The sequence below is a fragment of the Alligator sinensis genome, unplaced genomic scaffold (genome assembly GCF_000455745.1).
Source record: "Alligator sinensis unplaced genomic scaffold, ASM45574v1 scaffold337_1, whole genome shotgun sequence".
Lineage (NCBI taxonomy): Eukaryota > Metazoa > Chordata > Crocodylia > Alligatoridae > Alligator > Alligator sinensis.
This window is the reverse complement of record NW_005841927.1, coordinates 934,796-944,413: the sequence shown is the minus strand read 5'-3', so window position 1 is coordinate 944,413 and position 9,618 is coordinate 934,796. Positions and strand designations below refer to the sequence as shown.

At 56.5% G+C, this 9,618-nt stretch overlaps 1 long non-coding RNA gene across 1 annotated transcript in view; it reads left to right on the top strand.

The window, feature by feature from the left end:
* The window catches only part of LOC112549546, a 9,414-nt gene extending 135 nt beyond the window's left edge, over positions 1-9,279 (top strand). The window contains exons 2-3 of the long non-coding RNA XR_003092997.1: positions 7,555-7,676; positions 8,433-9,279. This is a non-coding gene — a long non-coding RNA (uncharacterized LOC112549546). The remainder of the gene's footprint in view (positions 1-7,554; positions 7,677-8,432) is intronic.
* Positions 9,280-9,618: the final 339 nt, after the last annotated feature.

Genomic DNA, 9,618 nt, shown 5'->3' with positions numbered 1-9,618 from the left:
GAAAGAGTGGGTGGGGGCACATGGTGCAATGTGGGGGGCATACAGCCCCTAGGGCCCCTGTTAGTGTGGTCTCAGGGGCAGGCAGCCCCCGGACCCTTCGAACTGGACAGCCGTGAACTAGCTGATTGCTCCTCCTCCCAGAGGGGCAGTAGGGGCCCTGTGGGGATGGATGGAGGGCAGGGCCTTGAGGTCATTTTGCAGCTGTGGAGCAGATGGTGGTGCTTGTGCCCACAAGGATGGGCATGAAGGATGCAGCCTCCGTGTGAGGGCTGGGGCTGATTCCTCCCATGCACACGGACACCTGCCTTGCAGGAGACGGCAGGGCTCTGAGCCTTCTCCAATTGAGCCCAGAGCCCTGCCACTCCCCAGGAGAGAGGATTGCCACCCCCAGCACTCCTGGCTAGGCTGCTGCTCCAGCCTCTGCGGTCCTGAGATCTGACGAGGCTTCTCCCAGCAAACCCACCCCTGTGTATGTTCCCCTCCCCGGCCATCCAGGTTGAGCTGGCCTGGGATGGAAGGAAGGAAGGGCAGGGCCTGGCAGGCAGGCTCTCGGGTGGCAGCGCAGAGTGGGTGCTGGGAGGCATCTCTGGTCCAGCCATTGATTGCAGTGAGCCGGGGAGCAGGCATATGCATGGGGCTGGAATCGGATCAATCCTCATTCTCCCGCCGATCAATCGATCTGCCCTCGCCGCCCACAGGCCTTTATGGGAGGAAGAGCAGGCTGTGATGGCAGTGCGCAGAGCTTGGACCCAACGCCCCTGCCAGCCTGCCCCTTGTAGGCTGTGGGGAAGCTGTCCTTCCCTCTCACCCTCCGTCAGCCCCCATGGGGAATGTGGTTTCCAGTTCTGCTTGGGTCTCTTCCCTACCTTGGCCCTTCCCCTCCTCGGTTCGATTGCAGAGTCAATACTGCTGGAGTCCCAGTGGGGACGTGCCTGACTGATCCGAAGGAGGGGGTGACCTGGGCATCTCTGGGACACCTCACTCTTGTGTGGGCAAACCCGTGGGTCCCTGGACTGACTAGGAGAGGAAGGATGGGCTCACAGGGGGTATCTGGGAGCCCTGCAGCGGGGCTGGCTCCTGCTTTAGTGCCTGCTCTGGGAGACGCACCTGTGCCTGGCAGATCAATGCATCAGCTCCCCGGTGATGGGAGGAGACGTCCACCTGACAGTTCCTCAATCACAGCTGGGCTTCATTAGAGTTACTGACCAGCGCACTGGTCACTCGGGGCTGCAGGCAGATGGGGGCAGGGGGCTGAGACCGTGGCCTCGGCTATCGATCTCTCTGTAGCCAGAGGTCACTGGTGCACATGAAAGATCAGGGCCTGAAGAAGCTGGAGCTGGTGGGGCGGGAGCAAGGCTGAGGCCGCGCAGGGCAAAGATGACCCAGCCAGGACAGCTCTGCAGAGAAACCAGGCAAGGCCTGTCTGCCCCTGGCTCCCAGCCGTGGCTCTTCCAATTCCTGGCCCAGAGAGCTGCATCCCAGAGTCAGGAACTCTGCCACTAACCTAACACGTGGCCTTGGGCATGTTGCTTCTCCAGGACCTCAGTTTCTCCACAATGCTTCCCTGTTCCCTTGTAACGCACTGTAACCTGGCCCAGGGCACTGGAAGAGCTTGCTGCATGTCTGTACTGTGGCAGAGACCTAGCTAGGATGAAGACGGCCACTGTGATAGCCAGCAAGGGAGCACACGGGGGTCTGTGCTGTTGTCTGGATTTGGGCAGTTAGGGGTGACTGAGCCGTGGTGCGTATCACAGCGCTGGGTGGGAGGAGGGTGCACAGCTGCATGCGTGGGCACATGGAAGTGTGTGGTTGGCACAGTTGCACGGTGCCATGGGTGTGTGTGTCATTGTGTGCGCTGCAGTGTGTGGGGGCCCAGGACGGCTGCAGCCAGCTGCGGGAGGCACTCTCCTCGGTGCCTGCAGGTGTATCTGGTTGTGTCTCTCTATCTATGTATGTGGAAGCATGGGGATGTGCCTCGGGCTGCCTAGGCCAGACTTGAGCTGCACCAGCGCGTGGCTGTAGGGGCCCCTGAGCGCACGTGTGTGTGACCCTGGAGAGGTAGTGCTGCTTGCTGCTGTGGGTATGTGTACAACCGTGCAGCCGTGTGTCCACGGGTAAGGCGTGTCCAAGCCCACATGTGTCACGTGAGGCATAGCCAGGGCAGCGGTGATGCGTGTGGTTCAGTGGGGACAGGTATGTTAATGGATTCAGCAGCTGGCCCTATGCACGCTGGAAAATCACGTTCTCCAGGCCCAGGGCTGACCACTGGCCCAGGGACCTCTGAAGAGTGGAGGCTGCATTTGAAGGACCATCTGATGGACCAGACCCCTCCCTAGTGGCCTTACTGCCCTCATGTCTTCATTGACCTGGGTCTGATGCACCTGGAGCTTGTGTAGCTTCTCCCCAAACATCACAGAGGAGGAGGGGGAAGGATGGGACCAGCAGCTGTCCTGGGGGAGCTCTGCACAAGGGAGCAGGCTTGTCGCTGTTTCCACAAGGATGTTTTGCTGGCAACGTGCTTAATTTTTAAAGGCACTGGGACACCACCTGCCCTGCTGCTGGTCATGCTGGGAGAACCCCAGATGCTTCCCAACTCGTCCGGTACCTGCTCCGCTTAGTCGCTCGCCCCTCGGCCAGGTCGTGCCCTGAGCGCCGGTGGGGTGAAAGCTGGTGACGGAAGCCAACTGCGTGCTGTGGGCACTGGCAAGCCTCCAGCACCTCTCTGCCCACCTACTTCCCGAGCTATCGATCCATCTCTCCAGGGTCCTCTCTGCACCCCCCATTGCTGGGCAAGTAGGGCGCCTGCCAAGATGGCGCTAACTCTGCCTGGAGCTGCTGTGTCTTTGAGGTGAGGCGTGTAAACCGTGCCCAGCCCTTGGCCTCTCTGCTAAGGCAGCTGCAGAGATGCCAATTAAAGCCCTGCAGCAGGGAAGGAGCTTCTGGTACAAAAAACCCCCGCTCGGATCTGGGCTGAGACCAGCCAGCGGGTGGACATGGGACACTGAACTGTCTAGCAAGTGATTACAGCTTTTGCTCAGGGCTGAGGGTGAGATCTCCCCCAAAAGCCAAAGGCTGCGAAGTCCAGCATTACATCTGCAATTCCCAGGAGCCAGCACGTGCCCTCCAGCTCATCAGCTATTGGTAACTAGCACCATTGCTGCCCATGGTGCCCCGTGAGTGCCAGGCGCCAGGCCTCTGCATGGCATCAGGACTGTCCTTCAGGCCAGGTAGATCCAGGATTGGCTTTCCCAGCCCTTACCTTGCCAGGAGCCCCAGGGAGGAAGATTTAGAGGCTGTCAGGGTGAGGGCAAAAGGTCGGCAGGGGTCACAAAGTCCATTTCAAAGAGGTCACTGTCCACTTCTTTCAATCTAATGAAGCCATTATTTGCGAGAGTGACCGCTTTGCTCCCCAGCCGCTTGAAGCAGGGCAGCGCGCGGTGACCGGCTCTGAAAGAACAGGAAGGAGCCCCCTTCCTCCAGCCTTTGCCATTCAACAGGCCAGGAAAACAAATACACCGCACACCCTGATACAACACCAGGCCAGGCTTGGCCGTATCCACTGGGGGCTGCATGCGTCCTGACATGCTGTAGCTTGATGATTAACGCCGAAGCTGCAGCAAGCTCAAAAGAAGTTGATCTCCGAGGAGGATTCAAATCGGGACCCAGCCCCTGAGAAACATGGAAAGGATGAGGCAGGATTGAGGCCCCACAGATGTCCATGAGAGCTTTGCTGTTGACTTCCACAAGGCCTGATGGCAGGAGAGTTAGCATTTCAGCATCCCTGCCTCGCCACGTGACACGCAATTACTAATTGTGAGCAGGGCGATTTCTTCCCTGTCTTCTTCCCACCCAATCTGACGCTTTCTCTGCAGCTTTGGGAGTCTCCTGCCTTCCCTGTGGGGTAGGGGATGACCCCTCAGTCCTCTGCCCCAGGGTCCATCCTCAGGCTGGACAACCAGCTGAGAGGTGGCATTAATACGGCATTTCTGCCAAAGCCAGATGCCAACCCTGTCCTGGCCGTGAAGCTGGTCCAGCAGCGACGAGCCTTTGTCAGGGCTGTGCCGACAACTCCAGCTGAGTAGCTACATCAGCCCTGAGCATGAAAACACTCACAAGTGCCTGTGTGCGGGGGGTGATGTCCAGCTGGGCCTGGCTATTGGTGTGCGACAGCCAGCCTTGCTTTGGCCAAGGTGTCTGGAACCGGGGCTACTGTTTTCTTTCACAGAAGGGGCAGAAGAAATGGGAGGGAAGGTACACGAGGCCTCTCACCCCTTGCAAATGTCCCTCTCTTGAGGGAAGTCAAACTCCCTCTTTCCAGAGAGAGTGAGGAGAGCTGCACGGAGGGGGAGGAAGAAAAGTTTCTCCCTGACTTTTTGGAAACATTGATCTCGTGTCCAACGCACACGTACAAAAGCGAGCATAGAAGACAAATCCTTCTTCTGGCCATCAGGTGCACCTACAGATGGCCCAAGGAGGCCTCTGTAGCCAGCACGCCCATGCACTCAGTGTCCTAGTGGGAAAAGGAGGTTATTGGCCCTCCGGGCTATCCGGAGCATGGCAAGCTGGCCGCGCCGTGGGAAGCAGACCACAGGGAACCGGCAGGTTTGCACTCTTGGTTTGTCACTGCTGGGAGGGAAGAAAGTGGGTGCGTTGGTGCAAGGGGGCATGAGCAGAAGTGTGTGTGTGAGGCCGGGTGCACCTGCAGAGGTCTGGATGTGCTCACAACCCCCAGCTCATCTCCGAGCAGAGCTGTGCCTGCTGCAGCGGGCTGCGCTGCTCCTTGCCAGACCTTCTTCAACAAAGGCTTCATTTTTTTCCCCATTGCCTTTCGTCTCATCTTTCCATGGTTGTCCCCAGCCCAGGCAATGCTGTGCGCTGCCCCCTCCCTCCCTCCTTCCCCCTGCTCCAGCATGATGGACCCAGACATTGGAAATGTAACTGCTGACTCCTGATCTTTTTTTTCTTCCTATGGGACGTGTTTCACTAGCATGATTCAGGGCGGTGTTATTACTATTACCCATGCACTTATAGCAGCCATCCTACAGGACCTGGTCACCCAGCAGTCATGAAGGTGCTGCTCTGCACAATCCCGTGTGACAGGGAGGCCCCAGACCATCCTGGACCTTGCAGAAGGACAGACATTGTTGAAATCCGTTGTCCCCCCTCCTCCGCTGTAACACTGCGGGGGGTTTCTGGAACATCCCATCCCTGCCTCTTGGCCTAATGCTGGCTTAATGAGCCCACAAGCCTCTGCAAAAGGGCAGTGTGGTTTGACCCAAGCAGCTGCAAAGCAGGGCTGTGGGTGCCAGGGCAGCTACCCCACTCTTGCCCCGCTCAAGACTGGCCATGTTGCCGATGAGTTTAGCTTGAGTCACGCCTCGTGGCCTGCCCGTGTGGTTCTTGTTCCCATCTCCAGCAAGTGAGAGGCGGCAGGGGAGGCCAGCCACGGGGTGGGATGAGACAAAGGGAAGCAGCAGGGATCTCCTTGTGGGATCCCTGAATAAGCCTCCCCAGAGCAGAGCAGATGCCGGACCTTGTCCAGGGGGGAGAGGGGGCTTCCTCCCTTTCATCTGCCCCTTGCTGCTCAAAGGCCCGTGGTGGAGCAGGAGGGGAGGCGAGGTGTGGCTGCGGTCTCCTCTGAGGTGCTTGCTGGTTGCTTGGATGGCGGGGTATCGATGTCTCCAAGGCCAGCAGCAGAGAGAGGGTGGGAGGGAGGGCCTGGGGAGGGCAAGGCCTGGGGATGAGCATGCTTTGTTTACTCCATCTCCTGGCCTGGCTGGTCACCACGGTAACTAGAGGAGGGAGAAGGCTGGTGCACTGAAAGGTATATTATCCTAAAGAGGCCACGCCGCCGTCCGCCTGCTTCTCCAGCCCCGCCAGCCCCCAAGGTGCTGCGATCTGAACAAACACCGCGAAAAAGTGGGGAGTGGGATACGTAACGGAGGACAGCGGGCAGGGCTGAGGAAGGGAGCATGGGGAAGGAACCATTCCCCTCCTGGAGGCACTAACCAACCTGACCCAACCCCTTCTGCTTGGCTTCACCCCGATAAAGGCCTTCCTGAAACGAGCCACAGCTACCAAGGCCTCTCTGCCAACCATCTCACCCAGGGAGGGGTGAGAGCAGATGTATAGAGCTTCATCGTCTCCAAGAAGGTTTCTGAGTAAAGCTTTGTAGCTGCTTCATGACCAGAGACACACCAGAGGGGAACGAGTGATCCAGCCATCGGGGACCTCTCCCTCTTGGGAACGGGATCTTCTGGTGTTTCTGATCCCCAAATGAAGCAACTCTCCTGGGAGTCTGAGTCTGTCTGTGGCCCTCTGGCCAAGGGTGGCTTGGAGCTGTTGGTTGGACATGGGCTGGAGAGTCCTGTTGGCTTGATGGGAGGAGGGGTGGATTCTCCCGGAGAAGTCAAGTCTACTTAGAGGTACCTGTCTTCTGGAGGACAAGTGGTGGACCGTGTGGAGAACCACAGTGGTGGCCTAGATGGATTCACTGGCTCTAGATGGTCCTCACAGGCAGAGGGAAGGAGTTGTTCAGGCTGTGCTGATCTTGAATCGCCCAGACCTTTGGGGAGAAGTAAGACAGAGCCCCAACAAGGGAACTCCATATTGGGGGTTTAGAGAGATCTTCACCTCGCCTCGGCTTTTCAGCTTAGTAGGCAGAGCAAATCCAAATGAAACCTCCTCAGCCAGAGCTGTATGGTCTCACATACAACAAGAACCTTTCCTCCTCCCTGGCCCCTCCTCCGAAAACCCAAACAAACCAGCTGCTGGAAATTTGAGTGCACATTATATGCAAGAAATATGGTAAGGGTTGGTTCTCCAGCTTACAGGTGAAACAGTTAAATGCACAGGGAGCAGAACAGTGAGCAGGATCGGCTCGCTCGCTGCTGCTACCCAGTCACTGACTATAAGGAAAGATCTCCCCTGCCTTAATTCTGCCTTTTTAAAAACAAGGTGTGTGTTGTAGTCTGTGGCGTGTGGTATGCGAGAGAATACAGTAGTTGCCTGTGCTTGTATCACCATGATGCGGAGTAGAAATGCCCCATCTGCTGTGACTGCCAACAGCGAAAGCTGATCTACTTTGTCTTCAGCCCCCACTTCGTAGGGAGAGCTGCATTTTAGGTGCCCGTTGGCTTCCTTTCCTCACGTCGGCCCGGCACTTTTTCTCTCCAGACCCTGTCCTCAGGTCTTAATCTGGAGCAGGTCCTTTGAAGTCCGTGGGTGGGTTGCCCTGGATTTACCCCAGTGGAACTCGGCCCTTGAACAGGGTCTTATCTAACAGACTGCGCTGGCCTGAAACTAGAAAAAACTCTGGGGCTCTCTTCCCAGCTCTGCCACTGAGTGACCAGGCAAATCTTAGGGAAACCGAGGTACAATCTGCCAAAGGGGGCCTTCCACACTCGTGCCCACAACAGGGCAGTTGTGAGGGGCTATATAACTCCTGAATTCAATGCTGTGGGTGGTGATCTCAGCATCACCCTGAAGCCCATTAAAGCAAATGAACCAGTTTCACTGCTTTTGGCCTCTCTTGTGCTTGTTATGTTTTTAAAGGTGACTTGCTAGCAGAACTGGTTCCACTGCACATGAGGTGAAAGCAAAGGACTCACTTGTGTCTGCACCAGCTGCCTTGGGAGATTGCTGATGAGAGAGGGAGACTCACACCCAGAGCTTAGGTGAGGAGTGACCAAAAATGGCTGTTGGGAGGGCTACTTGAGGTGGGTTTTTGTGGGGTTTATTCAAGCTGCCAGAGGACGAGTATCCTCTTCTCTCACTTGCACTCCAACCTTGTCAGTAGTGCCAGCAGAAAGGCTGGGGAGTGAGTTGATATGGAGATGCATCTGGCTCCTCTGGATAGTCCTCCAAGGCTCTGAGTCAGTAAAGCACCTGTCTTGTTTGCCGTTGCGAGTTCCAGGCAGGGAAGGAACCGTGCGGATGCTGTACACCAAGAGGACTTCACCCTCCAAGGTTTCTAATGAGGTTCTGCTGGTGTCAGTGCTCTGTGTCGTCTATGTAAGTTGGTGTATTGGTGCCCATCAATGGACAGACAGAGCAGTCCTCAGTGTCTCCTCCAGGAAACAGCATGTCCCAAGAAGACTGCAGAACTGGGCCAGGTCCTGGAGAGAGGCTGAGGCCTGGTAGCTGCTGCCAAAGCCAATGGCTAGTTTGCCTTACAGGAGAAGCTGGGAGGCTTGGAATTGCCTTGGGCTGAGCTACCCTCCCCAGATGACTAAAGGGCATTCCAAGAATGAGCCCTGCTAAGGAAGGGCTTGATCAGTGAGCAATAGGAGCTGCCAGTAAGGGCTGAGTCAGGAGTGGAGGTGTGACTGCAGGCTCTTCTGGAGTTGAGATAAGTCCCTACCAAGCTGCCAGGGCAAACCCCCATGTACAGTCCCTGATCTCTCACTCTAATGCTTTTGTGTCCCACACAGATGGCCCCAGCTGAGATGGAGTCTTAGACTGTCATGTGCCACCTCCCTTAGCAAGGCAGTGATGGGTGAGGAAGCAAGATACCAGGCCCCCAGGCCACCAGCACCTCACACTGATCTCTCCTCCTACTCAGTTCCTTGTATTGCTGGGGAGAGAGCGTGGAGTCCATTCCACCCCTGTTCACTTTGTACCAGGGCTGCTCTGGACCAGGACCCTGTGCTCCCTCTGAGCATGCTGTCTCCTCAGCTGGATTTGGAGAAGCTTCAGTAAGAAGAGGTCTAGCCCCCTCCCCCCTCCCCAACATAAGACAGCCCCTGCCTGGTGTGATGTTTTCCTTGTTTAGTGCATCAGAAATGGCCTGGAGTCATCCCACAGCCTGGAGTCCTGCCTGGGACAGTGGGACCAGCTCTCCGGAGCAACATTTCCATTATCTGTGTAGCTACTTCTGCGGGGATGAGTGTGAATGTTTGCAACAGCTTCAGGGCTAGAGAAGTGAAAGGTGTCCCCCTATTTATGGACCGTGTGTGTTCTGCAAACTAAGCTGCCTTCTTGCCTCCCATTCCACATACATCGCACAGCTTCATTAGCAGTTATGAATAGCTCCAATTATTGCCGTCCCTCCAGAGAGAACACAACTCAATGGCCAATTAATACAACTATATGCAACAAATCCTTCTTCACTGGACCCTCCCCAGCTTTCCTTTGGCTTCCATTTACATCCCCTTCCATGATAGTCAACCCCATAAGCAAAGATAGTAGGAAATCGGGGAAAAAAATAGAATTATAGACAATGAGGGTTGGAAGGGGCCGCAGGAGGTTGCACAAGTCCAACCTCTGCTCGAAGCAGGACCAGCCCCAACTACATCATCCCAACCAAGGCTTTGTCTACCCAGGTCTTAAACACCTCCAAGGATGGAGACTGCACCGCCTCTCTGGGGAGCCTGTCCCAGTGTGTTACTGCCCTCCTCTCAGAGAGTTTTACCTAATATCTAACCTCAACTTCCCTTCTGCAGTGGGGGCCAAAACTGGTCACACACTCCAGATGTGGCCTCACCGGTGCCCACTAGAGGGGAAGAATCACTTCCCTCGAATAAAATCGCCCGTGGTGGGTGTTTGATGGGCATCAGAGAGATTCACAAGCAAGAGCAGGGACAAGTCCACGCGCTCGGCACCCCGGTAGCCGCTAGC